This window comes from Microtus oregoni, unplaced genomic scaffold (assembly GCF_018167655.1).
Source record: "Microtus oregoni isolate MIOR12 unplaced genomic scaffold, Mior012 000191F_ref0000080, whole genome shotgun sequence".
Taxonomy (NCBI): Eukaryota; Metazoa; Chordata; class Mammalia; order Rodentia; family Cricetidae; genus Microtus; species Microtus oregoni.
This window is the reverse complement of record NW_024544850.1, coordinates 333,257-350,567: the sequence shown is the minus strand read 5'-3', so window position 1 is coordinate 350,567 and position 17,311 is coordinate 333,257. Positions and strand designations below refer to the sequence as shown.

The 17,311-nt window shown below is 43.9% G+C and overlaps 1 pseudogene; it reads left to right on the top strand.

Moving 5' to 3' along the window:
* The first annotated feature begins 15,659 nt into the window (after window positions 1-15,659).
* Window positions 15,660-16,087, top strand: LOC121445441 (annotated as a pseudogene).
* Window positions 16,088-17,311: the final 1,224 nt, after the last annotated feature.

The window sequence follows — 17,311 nt, the reverse complement described above, 5'->3', positions numbered from 1 at the left end:
TTTTCAACTTGACTGCATGTTCAATCATCTGGGGAGCGTTATTTTTTTTTAAAAAAAAAAAAGCAAACATACCGGTGCCTGAGCCTCTCTCCTAGAGAATCATGTTCTGGCCTGAGATGACCCCTGCACAGAGGGACTATTTTTAGATGAGCCCAGGGCAGGCTACTGTGCAGCTAGAGTTGAGAACCTCTACTGGGAACCGCGGACCTGTAACTCTGGCTTGTGATCAGGATCATTATTCCCCTTAGCTCTCCTTCTCACTTCTCCTTCTCGCATGGACGACTTCGGCTAATCCGGGGTTACCATATTATCGATTTTCTCCAAAAGCTCAGACATGATTCTGGTATAAACCTGGAGTAAAGAACCAGTTCAAAGCACAAACTGGAGGGAAGCCTGGTAGTGCAAACTCGTGAATCCCAGCACCTAGGAGGCCAGGGAAGGAAGATGATTTGTTCGAGGCCAGCCTAGATTACTTAATGAAACCTTGTCTCAAAACTGTCGCTACAAACTGGGCTGGTTGTGATGAGCAAGAGTAGAGTGGTTTGCATTTGAAACCTGGATTCATGTGGACTGGTTGCTTTTGTTTGCTTGTTTTTGTCATCTTGACACAAACTAGAGTCATCTGGGAAGAGGGAACCACAAATGAGAAAACACCTCCATTAGACTGTCATCAGGGGAGTCTGAGGGTCATTTTCTTTTGTTTTATTAAAATGTTTTATCGTTTCATTTTGTGTGATTGTTTGCCCAGACATACGTCTGTGCCCAGTATGCATGCCTGATTCCCACGGAGGGCAAACGATCCTCGGGAACTGGTGTTACAGATGGCTGGTTGTAAGGCATCACGAGGGTGTCCTCTGGAAGAGCAGTCTGTACTCTTAACCACCGAACCATGTCTTCCACCCCTGAGGGTAGTCTTCCTGATTTACAATTGATGCAGAAGGGCCCAGCCCATTTGCCACCCCTGAGCAGGTGGTCCTGGGTTCTGTAAGAAAGTAGGCTGAGCAAGCCATGGGGAGCCAGCACCCCTCCATGGCCTCTACATTAGCTCCTGCCTCCAGGTTCCCGCTCTGTTTGAGTTCCTGCCCTGATTTCACTCCGTGATGAACTATTAGTTACTCAAAAGTCTAAGCTGAAATAAACCCTTTCCTCCCCAAGTTGCCATTAGTCATGGTCTTTATCACAAGAGGAAGCAAACTAAGGCAGCAGGCCTCCTCCCAAGAGCCCAGTTGGACAACTGCACCCTCTAATTTGCTGCAGTTGAACAGGATGAGTTATGAAATGTTTTGAAAGCCCAGGCAAACATGAAATGAAACCTAAAACACTGTTTCAAAGCACTGAGCAGTTCTCTCGGCCATGGACTTGCTTCAAGTTCTCAAGAAAGGTCACTTGAGCAAAGGCATGGTGGTGGCCTGCTCTTGTTAAGCCATCACTCAAGGAGGCAGAGACCAAAGGGTAGAAATTAACTATAGGCCAGCCTGGGTTGCATGGTGAGAACCATTGTGCCAAACAACAACAACAAAACAGAATAAGGACTTGGGAGAGAAAAGCCAAGCAGCCTGAGAGTTTGTTCCCTAGGACCTAGGTGGAAGGAGAGAACCAGCTCCCAAAGGTCGGCCTCGGACGGCCACATGCACACCCTGGCAGACGAGACACGCATACACACATGCATTCATAAAGATAAAGAAACTAACTTAAGCCATCTGACAAGAGCCTGCACACATGTAAATTAAGCGAGCAGAACTTCCTAGCCCATGTGCTGGGCAGAAAGTGGGGAATGTCTGCTGCTTCCTGGCTCTAAAGTTTAGGGCAAGAACTCCTGGTGAATTCAGTCAGGCTCAGCAGGAACTCCAGGAAATGAAAATAAATAAACAAGTATGGAAGTTCAGTCCAGAGGGAACGAGATGAGAACTCAACTGAAGAAGTGGTTTCTGGGCGCCATTAGATATGGAGACACTTGACTTCCTTGAAAAAGTGCCCGCGAGGGAAGTGGTAGTGCGAACATTAGCGCTCTTCCTTCTCATTGCGTTCAGTTTCTAAAGGAAAAACCTTCCTCCTCCTGGGTTTTCTTTATTGGAGAGACTACACAGGAAAATCTACCAAAAAAGAGGGGATTGTTTTTTTGGTTTGGTTTTTTTGTAGTTCTGTATATTCCAATAGGAAGAAGATGGGCAAAGGATAGAGTTGGGGGAGCTAGCTGCACAGATGGGATTTCTGGGGGCCTGCTGGAGGGCTGGGAAGTGATAGTGGGAGAGACTTTTCAGAGATACATTATCAGTGGTGTTACAGGCTTGAGAAAGGTGGCAGAGGAGGGAGGGGACATTTGAGACGTCAGGTGGGAATTAAAAATGTATTCCTCCTTTGGTTCTTCTCAAGAGATTAAAGTAAAGCTAAAAATGACCTGTTAAGAATTTTAGCCGCTGACCTAGATTTCTCTGGATGGATGCCGTGCAATAAATGAATCTCATAAGGCTCTGACTTACGTGGACGTTCTAAAGGGTAGATGCAGCAAATAAAAGATGACTTAGAATTAATTCTACCTAAGATCTGGAGAAAGATTAGACAGGCTATCTCGTTCATAAAGCAGGAATTAACTGTTGAAGACAAACCTATTAAAGATACAAAATAAAAAGATTGGAATATCACAAACTCTGGCTGGAGAAGTCTTTCTGAGTCACTTTCTTGGAACATCAAGCAAACAGGAAACAAAGGATATTAAAACGTGAGAGAAAAGTTGCAACAAGAACAGATTGAGTAGTGCCGGGGCTGAATGAACGGGACTTCCAGGCGAGCTAAAGAAAATAAGGAGGAGAAAATAATTTTTAAATAAGATGAAAAACTGAACACCGATTTTCATATTTTAGAGCGACTCGTGGCGGGGGGGCTAGAGAGATGCTTCAGCAGCTAAGAGTGATTGCAACTTTTGCATAAGACCCATGTTCAATTCCCAGCACCCATTCAAATGGCTCCCAACTGTTTGTAACTCCAGCTAACACACGCACGCACACACACACACACACACACACACAATTTATTTATTTGTTTGTTTGTTTTTTGTTTTTTGAGATAGGGTTTCTCTGTGTAACAGCCCTGGCTGTCCTGAAACTCACTCTGTAGACCAGGCTGCCTCTGCCTCCAAAGTGCTGGAATTAAAGGTTGTGCACCACCACCACCCGGCTCAAACAACTTTTTTTCAAACAGCAATCAAATCCAAGAAAAATAAAACTTTTAAATATAGGACCAGTGAGAATGGCTCATTGGGTAAAACACTTGCTGAGCAAGTCTGATGATGTTAGTTCCGTTCGCAGAACCCACGTAAAGATAACAGAAGAGAACTAACCCCCAAAATCGTCCTCTGCCCTCCCCGTGTAGGCCCCACATCCATCACCCATACATACACCCAGTAATAAATTTTAAAAATTAAAGACAAAAATACTTGGGCCTACTAAAGCCAAATATCAGAATGCCAAAAATAAAGAAAAACCAAGTTTCCAAAGAAGAAAAACCCATTATTTCAAAGGAATAATATGATTATCCCTCGAGGATGTCTCATCCATGTTTCTACATGGTGTACAAAGGGCAGGATAATGTAGCTTCAACTGTCAAGGGTGAGAGAGTCTGGAGACATTTTCAGACATGCAAGGGCTTAAAATTTACCTCCCAAACCCTTTTCAGGAATTTAAAGGATCTGCTCCAGCACGCGATGGGACACGTAGCCTAGAAAGAGAAAGGTCTAACAGTAAAGAAACATTAACGCAAGCAGGAAGCAAGAATTCAAGGAGAGCAGCTGCAGAAAGGAACTTGGAAAGAAATCAAGGAGGTTGGAACAGGAGGAAGAGGAGCCCAGGAGGGGAAACATTTCTGTGACTACAGTCCGCCCAACCAAATATTGATTCACAATGAAGAGCTAAAAATCAAAACAAACAAACAGAAAGTGCAGGGACTGGGGATGGACACTGGACCCATATAAATTCAGAACTCCCACTTTGTGACTGTGGAAATTAGGATGACAGAACGAAATGCAAATATCAAAGACCCACTGAAGTAAAAGAAACAAGGGGGAAAAAAACCCAAAATGTTGATTTTTCTCTTTGCGGCAAGAGTGAAGTGAGTTCTTGCACACCAGCACTCCCACTAAGCACAACCAGAACAAACAGGCAAGCGAGTGTTTAAAAAGTCTTAAAGAGTATCAAGCAAGCTATCAGTACAAAGAAGACTTAAGAGCCGAGGAGGGACCCGTGGCCACTGTCGCTTTTCTCCCAGAGGCATTTACTGGCTGTTAAAAGGCAGCTGAGCCACTGGGAGCTTAGCAGAAGGTGGTGACTCATGTACAGGAACTGTGCAGCACTTCCAATGGTCTCCGAGGGACTGGGAGGTGCTGCGGTCTGAATGTTCCCTCCAAAACTCGTCTTGAATTGAATTGCTTTTATAACCATATTAAGGAGCGGAGCCTTTGAGAGGTTGATGATGTCATGGGGATCTGTCCTGAGAAAGTTCTGATACCACAGGAGTAGGTAGGGAGTTGTGGCGAGTCTGTCCCTCAGGATTCTGTCTCTCTCCCTCAGTTTCACTCCCTCTCCCCTCCCCCTCCTTTTCTGGCCCCGTTTCCAACTGTCCTTCAGGTTATACTCTCCACACGGTAACACCAAGTGTGGCCCCTCTATCTTTTCTTCCCTGCCACAGGCCAAACTTCTGTTGTTTATAAATTACCTGGGCTGTTCTGTTAGAGTTGTCAAAAACAGACTAAGACAAAAAAAAATACTAAGAACGGGGCCTGATACTAGAGCAAGGGTTTTATTTTCAAAAAGTAAAAACTTGACCAGGTTCGGTGGTCACAGGCCTTTAAACCCAACACTTGGGGAGACAAATCAAGTGGCTCCCTTTGAGTTGGAAGGCAGTCTGATCTACATAACAAGTTCCAGGCTAGCCAGGGAAACAATGAGACACTGTCTCAAAAAAAAAAAAGTAAAAAAAATAGAACAAGATCAGAAGTAACAGAAATGCTTATAATCTTAAGTATACCAGTCAGCATTGTTTTATTGTAAATGATTCAGCATGCAAAGGGGAAAATTAGTATATTGTATATTATTTTAGTATAGTATAGTATTTTTAATATTTCCAGTTACGGGAGGGGTACTGCACACATGAGAGCAGGTCCTGGAAAAGACCTGCAGCTTTGGATGTCCTAGAGCTTATGTTATAGACAGTGGTGAGCTGCTGGACATGGGTGCTGGGAACTGAACTCTGATCCTCTGAACACCAGGAAGTGCTGTAACCACTGAGCCGTCTCTCCAGCCCGTTAATTCACAACTTTTTCTGGTATGACTATACATAATAAAATTCAAAAGGCTTCTAAAGCACAATTAAAATGGATAAGATACTATGGTAAAAATAAGCATGCATGTGAAAATATATATAAATCAGGGCTGGTGAGATGGTCCAGATGCCAAACACTTGCAGCCAAGCCTGACAAACTGAATTTGAGCCCTGGGACCTACATAGTGGAAGGAGAGAACCCATAAGCTGCTCTCTGACCACCACATGCGTGCTGTGACACATGTATCCACGCACACACGTACACACACACACGCATATACATGAGTCATATTGGTAGCTTTTTACCATTCTCTAGCAGGAGATAGCTTTAAAAATTGCCACGAACTTGTGAAAAGGATATGATCTACACAATGAAAGCAAGAATATTTTATGAAGGAATTAAAACAAAAGTAAAGTAACTGGAGAAACAGATGTGAGGGCAATATGATGAACATGTCAGGCCCAATTTAATAATAAAAATTCCCAATGGGCCTTTTGAGGGAACCAGTTAAAATATTTTAATATTCCTTTGGAAGAATAAATGTCAAGAAAATGATGAAAAAGATGTGAAAATTTACCATAAAGTACTATGAGTAAAACACTATGGCATAAACATAGAAAAATCAACCCGCAAAATAAACAAGAGAAAAAAAGTTCAAGGTTGTATTTGCAATTTTTTTTTCTGAAACAGGGTTTCTCTGTAACTTTGGAACCTGTCCTGGAACTTCTATGTAAACCAGGCTGGCCTCAAACTCACAGAGATCCGCCTGCCTCTGCCTCCCAAGTGCTGGGATTTTTTTTTAATTTATTTATTTATTAAGGATTTCTGCCTCGTCCCCACAACCGCTTCCCATTTCCCTCCCCCTCCCCCCGATCAAGTCCCCCCCCCATCTGCTCGAAGAGCAATCAGGGTTCCCTGACCTGTGGGAAGCCCAAGGACTGCCCACCTCTATCCAGGTCTCGTAAGGTGCTGGGATTAAAGGCGCGCGTCACCACTGCCCGGCTTCTGTCTGTACTTATAACATGAGAGTCATTTCAATTTATGGGTAAAGGATGACTTACTTCTTAAACAGCATTGAAATGATCAGCTGTTTGTCAAGAGAAAAGAGAGCCAAGACTTCCCTAACTATTAAAACCAAAAAAATAACTGGAGAGAAGGATTAGTGGTTAATCAACGACACTGTTTTTTTATGTGTTCAATGGATAATTATTTTATATTTGAAATATAACTAATGAAAATAAGGGATTTGTTATAAGCATACATCAAAATCTGAGAACTTATCACATAACTAAGGATGTTACATTTCTCCTCAACACTGCTAATATGTTCACAATATTAAATTATCTGCACTATTATAAAATAAACAAAGTTATTTCATACAGAATTGCAAATAGAGTCCTCAAAATTACGTGTAATCAGAATTTAAGAAAAGAAAGAGGCAACCTGTGATGAACTACAGATCGCTTCCCAGTACCCATTTTGAGTTACTGAAAGCTGGCTGTAACTCCAGCCCTAGGGCATTCAATACCCTCTTCTGGCTTCTCTGGGCATCTTCACTCATGTGCACATAGCCACACAAAGACAAATACAGATAATTTTTCAAAAATAACTTTAAAGTTAAAATAACAAAAACATGAAAAGTCAGGCACGGTGGTATAACCTAGAGGGAGAGTCAGGAAGTTCAAGGTCATCTTTGGCTACATACTGTTGCGAGATATTTTATTACACCGTGTAAAAATATGTCACTGTGATTGATTTTAAAAAAAGCCGAATGGCCAATAGCCAGGCAGGATTTCCAGGCATAGAGGATGCTGGGAAGAAGAAGGCTGGAGTCTTGTGGAGTCACCAGCCAGGCCGAGAAGAAGAAGCATGGGCTGTACAGAGAAAAGGTAATAAAGCCACAAGACGAAAAATAGATTGATAAAAATGAGTTAATTTAAACTGTAAGAACTAGTTAATAAGAAGTCTAAGCTATCAGCCAAGGTTTTATAATTAATAATAAGTCTCTATATGGTTATTTGGGAGCTGGCAAGCAGGAAAGAAAAATCCACCTTCAACAAAATAGAATTTTAGACCAGCCAGGAGTATATGAGACCCACTCTCAAAAAATTAGAAATAAAATACAATCAAAAAAAATCGAGAGATGTATTTGTAGAATTTTAAAAGCAGAAAAGAACCCTCTTAAGCAGGCCAAGAACCGAACGAAATAATAAAATAATAACATAGTTGAACCCACAAATATTAGATCTATATAAAATCATAGAAACAAGATAAACTAGACAACAAAAATGTGCAACAACAAGGGGCAGCGAGGTGGCTTACTGGGTAAAGGAGATTGCTGAGCCTGATGACCTGATTTGACGCCTGGGACCCACCCAAACGGAGCGAACCAACTCAGGAAAGCCGTCCTCTGAACTCTACTTCCACACACATCTCCTGTGTGTACGCACACAAGCACGCTCCACACACATCTCCTGTGTGTATGCACAAAAACACACTCCACACACATCTCCTGTGTGTATGCACACAAGTCATACTCCACACACATCTCCTGTGTGTGCACAAAAGCATGCTCCAAACAAATCTCCTGTGTGTGCACACAAGTCATACTCCACTCATATACTCCTGTGTGTATGCACAGAAGTCATACTCCACACACATAATCCTGTGTGTGCACACAAGCACACTCCACACACATAGTTCTGTGTGTGCACACAAGTCATACTCCACACACATCTCCTGTGTGTATGCACACAAGCACACTCCACACACATATTCCTGTGTGTATGCACACAAGTCATTCTCCATGCACATCTCCTGTGTGTATGCACACAAGCACACTCCACACACATCTCCTGTCGGTATGCACACAAGTCATACTCCACACCCATCTCCTGTGTGTGTGCACAGAAGCACACTCCACACACATACACCTGTATGTATGCACACAAGCCATTCTCCACACACATCGCCTGTGTGTATGCACACAAGTCTCACTCCACACACATCTCCTGTGCATAGGCACACAAGTCATACTCCACACACATATCCTGTGTGTGCACACAAGTCATACTCCACACAAACTCCTGTTTGTGCACACAAGTCAAGCTACACAAACATACTCCTGTGTGTATGCACACAAGTCTTACTCAACACACATCTCCTGTAGGTATGCACACAATCACACTCCACACACATCTCCTGTGTGTATGCACACAAGAACACTCAACACACATCTCCTGTGTGTAGGCAAACAAACACACTCAACACACATCTAGTGTGTGTATGCACACAAGCACTCTCTGCAAACATACTCCTGTGTGTATGCACACAAGTCATTCTCCATACACATCTCCTATGTGTATGCACACAAGCTCACTCCACACACATCTTTTGTGTGTATGCTCACAAGTCTTACTCCACACAGATACTCTTGTGTGTATGCACACAAACACTCTCTACACACATACTCCTGTGTGTATGCACACAAGCACACTCCACACACATTTCCTGTGTGGATGCACACAAGCACACTCCACACACATTTCCTGTGTGGATGCACACAAACACACTCCACCAATATACTTCTGTGTTTATGCACACAAACAAACTCCACACACATCTTCTGTGTGTGCACACAAGTCATACACCACACACATACCCTTTGTGTGCACACAAGTCATACTACACACATATACTCCTGTGTGTATGCACACATGTCTTACTCAACACACATCTCCTGTGTGTGCGCACAGGTCATACTCCACACACATCTCCTGTGTGTATGCACACAAGCACACTACACGCACATCTCCTGTGTCTATACACACAAGCACACTCCACACAAATACTCCTGTGTGTATGCACACAAACACACTCCACACACATACTCCTGTGTGTATGCACACAAGTCATACCCCACACACATTCTCCTGTGTGTATGCACACAAACATACTTCACACACATCTCCTGTGTGTATGCACACAAGCACACTCCACACACATCTCCTGTGTGTATGCACACAAGCACACTCCACACACATCTCCTGTGTGTATGCACACAAACACACTTCACACACATCTCCTGGGTCTTAGCACACAAGCACACTCCACACACATCTCCTGTGTGTATGTACACAAACACACTCCACACACATCTCCTGTGTCTTAGAACACAAGCACACTCCACACACATCTCCTGTGTGTATGCACACAAACACACTCCACACACATACTCCTGTGTGTATTCACACAATTTATACTCCACACACATCTCCTGTGTTTATGCACAGAATCACAATCCACACACATACCTCTGTGTGTATGCAAAAAAGTTATTCTCCATACACATCTTCTGTGTTTATACACACAAGCACACTCCACACACATCCTCCTGTGTGTACGCACACAAGCACACTCCACACACATACTCCTGTGTGGATGCACACAAAAATACTCCACATTACTCCTGTGTGTATGCACACAAATACTCTCTACACACATACTTCTGTGTGTATGCACACCAGCACACTCCACACACATTTACTGTGTGTATGCACACAAACACATTCCACAGATATGCTTCTGTGTGTATGCACACAAACACACTCAACACACATCTCCTGTGTTTATGCACACAAACATACTCCACACAAATCTCCTGTGTGTATGCACAAAAACACACTCCACACACATCTCCAGTGTGTATGCACACAAAAATATTCGACACACATACTCCTGTGTGTATGCATACAAGTCATACTCCATACACATCTCCTGTGTGTATGCACACAAGTCATACTCCACACACATCTCCTGTGTGTATGCACACAAGCAGACTCCACACACATACCCCAGTGTGTATGCACACAAACACACTCCACACAATACTCCTGTGTGTATGCACACAAGTCATACTCCACACACATACTCCTGTGTGTATGCACACACCACACACATCTCCTGTGTGTATGCACAAAAACACACTCCACACACATACACCTGTGTGTATGCACACAAGTCATACTCCACACACATCTCCTGTGTGTATGCACACAAGCAGACTCCACACACATACCCCTGTGTGTATGCACACAAGCACACTCCACATACTCCTGTGTGTAAGCACACAAGTCATTCACCATACACCTCTCCTGTGTGTATGCACACAAGCAGACTCCACACACATAACCCTGTGTGTATGCACACGAGTAATACACCACACATATACTCCTGTGTGTATGCACACAAAAACACTCCACACATACTCCTGGGTGTATGCACACAAACACTCTCTACACACATACACCTGTGTGTATGCACACAAGCAGACTCCACATATTTCCTCTGCCTACGCACACAAAAACACACCACAGATATACATCTGTGTGTATGCACACACACACACTCCACACACATCTCCTGTGTGTATGTACAAAAACACTCCACACACATCCCCTGTGTGTATGCACACAAGTCATACTCCTCATACATACTCCGGTGTGTATGCACACAAACCATACTCCACACACATTGCCTGTGTGTGTGCACAGAATCCATACTCCTCATACATACTCAGGTGTGTATGCACACAAGCCATACTCCACACACATTGCCTGTGTGTGTGCACACAAGTCATGCTCCACGCACATCTTCTGTGTGTGCACACAAGTCATACTCGACACACAACTCCTGTTTGTGCACCCAAGTCATACTACAAACACATACTCCTGTTTGTATGCAAACAAGTCTTACTCAACACACATCTCCTGTGTGTGCACACAGGTCATACTCCACACACATCTCCTGTGTGTGTGCACACAAGAACACTCCACACACATCTCCTGTGTGTATGCACACAAACACAAACCACACACATCTCCTGTGTGTATGCACACAAAACATACCACACACATACTCCTGTGTGTATGCATACAGTTCATACTCCACACACATTTCCTGTGTGTATGCACACAAGTCATACTCCGCACACACCTCAGGTGTGTATGCACACAAGTCATTTTCCACACACATACACCTGTGTGGATGCACAGAAAGACACTCCATACACATACTTCTGTGTGTATGCACACAAATACACTCCACACACATACTCCTGTGTGTACGCACACAAGCACACTCCACACACATCTCCTGTGTGAATGCACACAAAAACACTCCACAAACATAAAATTGTGTGTATGCACATAAACACACTCCACACACATCTCCTATGTGTATGCACACAAGTGATACTCCACACACATCTCCTGTGTGTATGCACGCAAGCAAAGTCTATACAAATCTCCGGTGTGTATGCACACAAGCACTCCACACACATCTCCAGTGTGTATGCACACAAAAACATTCCACACACATACTCTTTTGTGCATGCATACAAATCATATTCCACACACATACACCAGTGTGGATGCACACAAAAACACTTCACACACATTCTCCGGTGTGTATGCACACAAACATACTTCACACACATACACAAGTGTGTATGCACAATAAACACTCCACACAAATATTCCTGTGTATATGCACACAAGCACACTCCACACACCTCTCCTGTGTGTATGCACAGAAACACACTCCACACTCATACTTCTGTGTGGATTCACACAAGTCATACTCCACAAAAATCTCATGTGTTTATGCACAAAAGTACACTCCACACACATATTCCTGTGTGTATGCACACAAGTCATTCTTCATACACATCTCCTGTGTGTCTGCACACAAGCAGACTCCACACACATACTCCTGTGTGTATGAACACAACCACACTCAACACACACACTCCTGAGAGTTTGCACACAAACACACACCACAGACATTCAATTGTGTGTATGCACACAAACACACTCAACAAACATCTCCTGTGTGTATGTCCACAAACACACTCCAAAAACATCTCCTGTGTGTATGCACACAAGTCATACTCCACACACATACTCCTGTGTGTATGCACACAAACGCACTCCACAAACATAGTCTTTTGTCTTAGCATACAAGCACACTCCACACACATCTCCTGTGTGTATGCACACAAAAATATTCGACGCACATACTGCTGTGTGGATGCACACAAACACAATCAACACCCATCTCCTTTGTGTATGTCCACAAACACACTCCACACACATTTCCTGTGTGTATGCACACAAGTCATACTCCACACACATACTCCTGTGTGTATGCACACAAACGCACTCCACAAACATAGTCGTTTGTCTTAGCATACAAGCACACTCCACACTCCTCTCCTGTGCGTATGCACAGAAACACACTCCACACACATACTCCTGTGTGTATGGACACAAGTCATTCTCCATACACATCTCCTGTGTGTATGTACACAAGCAGACTCCACACACATACCCCTGTGCTTATGCAATCAAGTAATACTCCACACACATACTCCTGTGTGTATGAACACAACCACACTCCACACACATACTCCTGTGTGTTTACACACAAACACTCCACACACATCTCCTGTGTGTATGCACACAAACACACTCCACACACATACAATTGTGTGTATGCACACAAGCAGACTCCACACACATACCCCTGTGTGTATGCAAACAAGTAATACTCCACACACATACTCCTGTGTGAATGAACACAAGTCATACTCCACACACATTCACCTGTGTGTATGCACACAAAAACACTCAACACACACATACTCCTGTGTGTATGCACAGAAACTCACTCCACACACATACTCCTGTGTGTTTGCACACAAGTCATACTCCACACACATACTCCTGGGTGTATGCACACAAGCACGCTCCACACAATACTCCTGTGTGTATGCACACAAGTCATACTCCACACACATCTCCTGTTTGTGCACACAAGTCATACTGCACACACATCTCCTGTGTGTATGCACACAAGTCATACTCCACACACATCTCCTGTTTGTGCACACAAGTCATACTGCACACACATCTCCTGTGTGTATGCACACAATCACAGTCCACATACATTTCCTGTGTGTATGCACACAAGCACACTCCACACACACACTCCTGTTTGTATGCACACACACTCCACACACATACTCCTTTGTGTATGCACACAAGTCATACTCCACACACATAATCCTGTGTGTGCAGACAAGCACACTCCAAACATCTCCTGTGTGTATGCACACAAGTCATACTCCACATACATCTCCTGTGTGTATGCACACAAGCACACTCCACACACATCTCCTGTGTGTATGCACACAAACACACTCCACACACATCTCCTGTGTGTATGCACACAAGTCATACTCCACACACATAATCCTGTGTGTGCAGACAAGCACACTCCAAATATCTCCTATGTGTATGCACACAAGTCATACTCCGCACACATCTCCTGTGTGTATGCACACAAGCACCCTCCACACACATCTCCTGTGTGTATGCACACAAGTCATACTCCACATACATCTCCTGTGTGTATGCACACAAGCACACTCCACACAATACTCCTGTGTGTATGCACACAAGTCATACTCCACACACATCTCCTGTTTGTGCACACAAGTCATACTGCACACACATCTCCTGTGTGTATGCACACAATCACAGTCCACATACATCTCCTTTGTGTATGCACACAAGCACACTCCACACACACACTCCTGTTTGTATGCACACACACTCCACACACATACTCCTGTGTGTTTGCACACAAGTCAAACCCCACACACATCTCCTGTGGTTATGCACTCAAGCACACTCCACACACATCTCCTGTGTGTATGCACACAAGTCATAGTCCACACACATCTCCTGTGTGTATGCACACAAGCACACTCCACACACATCTCCTGTGTGTGCACAGAAGTCATACTCCACACACATCTCCTTTTTTATGCACACAAGCACCTCACATGCCACACACACATACACACTTACAAAGGAACTGTAGTGAGTTTTTGTGAGACAGTATCTCACTAGGTATCCCTGGTTGGCTTGGAATTCATATTGTAAATCAGGCTGGCTTTGAACTCATAGTGGTTTTGCTTGCCTCTGCCCTCCAAGAGTTGAGATTAAAGGCATAAGGAGGCACCATGCCCAGCTTTAAAAAATTGAATGTACAACAAATGTATTCGAAAATTTATAGGCCATTCAGAGAACACTATAGATTCCAGATTAAAAACAGGACTCACAGGATTTGAACAGGCAGTTTATCAGAGAGACAATGCAAAGGACAATTAGATATAAAAAAGTATTGACCTCTGTATTATGAAAGCAGAGTTAGCTTGTGGAATGTCTGAGACTGGTTATAGCACTCTCAGTAAAACAGAGGGGACAGACGCTCCCAGAAATGGCTAGGAGAGGATGAACTGTTCTAAACCTGGAAACTTTACCCACCAGATTTCCGCAGCACCTACTCTGCATCACACTATCCTACAGGAACAGCAACAATCAAAACAACATACATCTCTGCATTCATAGTATTTACAATCTAGAAGAAAATAACTCAGCAACATCTAGGAACATTTTAAAACAGGACAGCAACCATTTATCTGGCAGTTCCATCTTGGGGGAAGCGTTCAAGTATGCATGAATCATTCGTACATTTCAGTGTTCTTGTGTGTGTGTGTTTTCACACCCACGCACATGTATGGGAAGGTGAGAGGAGATCAAATATCTTTATCAATCACCCACCACCTTATTTTTTCAAGATAGGGTCTTGCACTGATCCTGAAGCATGGGGCTTCATACGGACTGGCTAGCCAGTGAGCTACCAGGATCCTAACTCTGCCTCCCAGTGCTGGGACTAGAGGCACATGTGGCTGTGTAGTGGCATTTTATTTGTATTTTAATACATAAAGCTTGCCTGAAGATCAGAGAGTAAAACAGCCCCACTGGTCAGTCAGCCTTACAGACCAGGCAGTGGTGACACACGCCTTTAATCCCAGTAGCTGCACTACTTTGCCATAGAAACCGGGAGGTGCACCCCTTTAATCCCAGTGGTGCATGCCTTTAATCCCAGCTCTAAAGAGGATTATAAAACAGGAGGAGACAGCTCTCAGTCTCAGTCTCATTCTGAGATTCCTGGAGGCAGGATCGCCATTTTCAGACTGAGGTCGAGGTAAAAGCCAGTGGCTGGCTGTTTTGCTTTTCTGGTCTTCAGGTTGAACCCCAATTTCTCTGAGTTTTTATTAATCGTGCTTTATTTTGGTGCCCAACTTTTGGGGCATGAATTCATGAAAAAGCTGTTCACCCAAGGCTTTTTAGCCGCCAGCCCAGGCCAGAACTGGGATTAGAATTCTAGATATAGGTTTTCCGGCGGTGTGTACGTGGCGGTACATCCTTAAACAATGGCAGCCAGCGGCAGTGATCCTCGGGCTGGAGACGTTGAAGAAGATGCCTCTCAACTCATCTTTCCGAAAGAGTTTGAGACAGCGGAGACACTCCTGAACTCTGAAGTTCACATGCTTCTGGAGCATCGAAAGCAGCAGAATGAGAGCGTAGAGGATGAGCAGGAGCTTTCAGAGGTTTGCATGAAAACCCTGAACTATACAGCCCGTTCAGTCGTTTCAAAAATAGAGAGACCATTGCCAGTGTTCGTAGCTTGCTTCTCCAGAAAAACCTACATAAGTTTGAGTTGGCCTGTTTAGCTAATCTTTGCCCAGAGACTGCTGAGGAGTCCAAAGCTCTGATTCCAAGTCTGGAAGGGCGTTTTGAAGATGAGGAACTGCAGCAGATTCTCGACGATATCCAGACCAAGCGCAGCTCCCAGTACTAATGTTCACACCCTGCTCCTGAGATTGCTCAGAACGGCACCACATCCCAGACTGGTCAGCCTCACACAGGAGTGCTGAAGCAGAAGACACTTGGGTCACTTTGCTTTATTGAGATATAATGTCCCTCTGTGGTCCTCAGACTCATGATACACCTCCTGCCTCACTCAGCCAAGTGCTGGGATTACAGGCGTGAGCCAACACTCAACAGCTTGGCTTTTTGGAGAGGAAAGGCTGGTTTGGTGATGGTCTTGGTTGCTGTTTCCACAGTGACTATTGGACCATAGTTACTGTGTTTTCTTGGTGCAACCTTGTAAGGGCTGTTATGGTCAAGCGTGCTGCACTCTGTGAGGTAGAATGATGTGTTGACCGTCTCTTACCTTGGTGTTTTTGGAGCCCATGTTATTTTTTGTTCTTGTCATTTCAATTTTTGATGTAAATATAGTTTGTAGTTTTTTAAACTAAACTGTTACACAAAATCTTGTATAAGGGAAGAATGTTCTTATCTAGTTGGAAATGGGAGAGATAAACCAGAATTAAAAAAAATCTAGATATAGGAACTGGAACCCAAACTTAGCCACCTGGCTTCGGGAGAAACACCTAGCACTTCCAGCTCCCATCCACTCCAGTTTAGCTTCCTCTCCTGCCACAACCGTCCTTGATGTCACCCCACTGGGCACCCACACAGCTTCCGCAAGCCCTGGCAGCTTCCTGTGGAATTTTCTTTTTCTTCCTTCTTCTTCTTCTTCTTCTTCTTCTTCTTCTTCTTCTTCTTCTCCTTCTTCTTCTTCTCCTCCTCCTCCTCCTCCTCCTCCTCCTCCTCCTCCTCCTCCTCCTTCTTTTTGCTTTGTTTTCTGAGAAAGGATTTCTCAGTAGCTCTGTAGCTCAGGGTGGTCTTGAACTCACAGAGATTTGCCTACCTCTGCCTCCTAAGTGCTGGGATTAAAGGCATGTGCCACCACTGCCCGGCTTCCTGTGGAATTTTCTTTAGACCACTAACCAGCTACCAAATAAAGATTCAGAGACATATTAATTATGAATGCTCGGCCTTAGCCTAGGCTTGCTTGTCTCCCTAGCTCTTTTAACTTAATTTAACCCGTTTCTATGCATCTAGATTTTTGCCTTGGGGCTTTTACCTTCCTTTTATTCTGCATGTCCTACTTTCTTGTTTTCTCTGTGTCTGTTTGACCCCTGGGCGTCTCCCTGGTGTCAGTTTTTCTTTCTCTGAG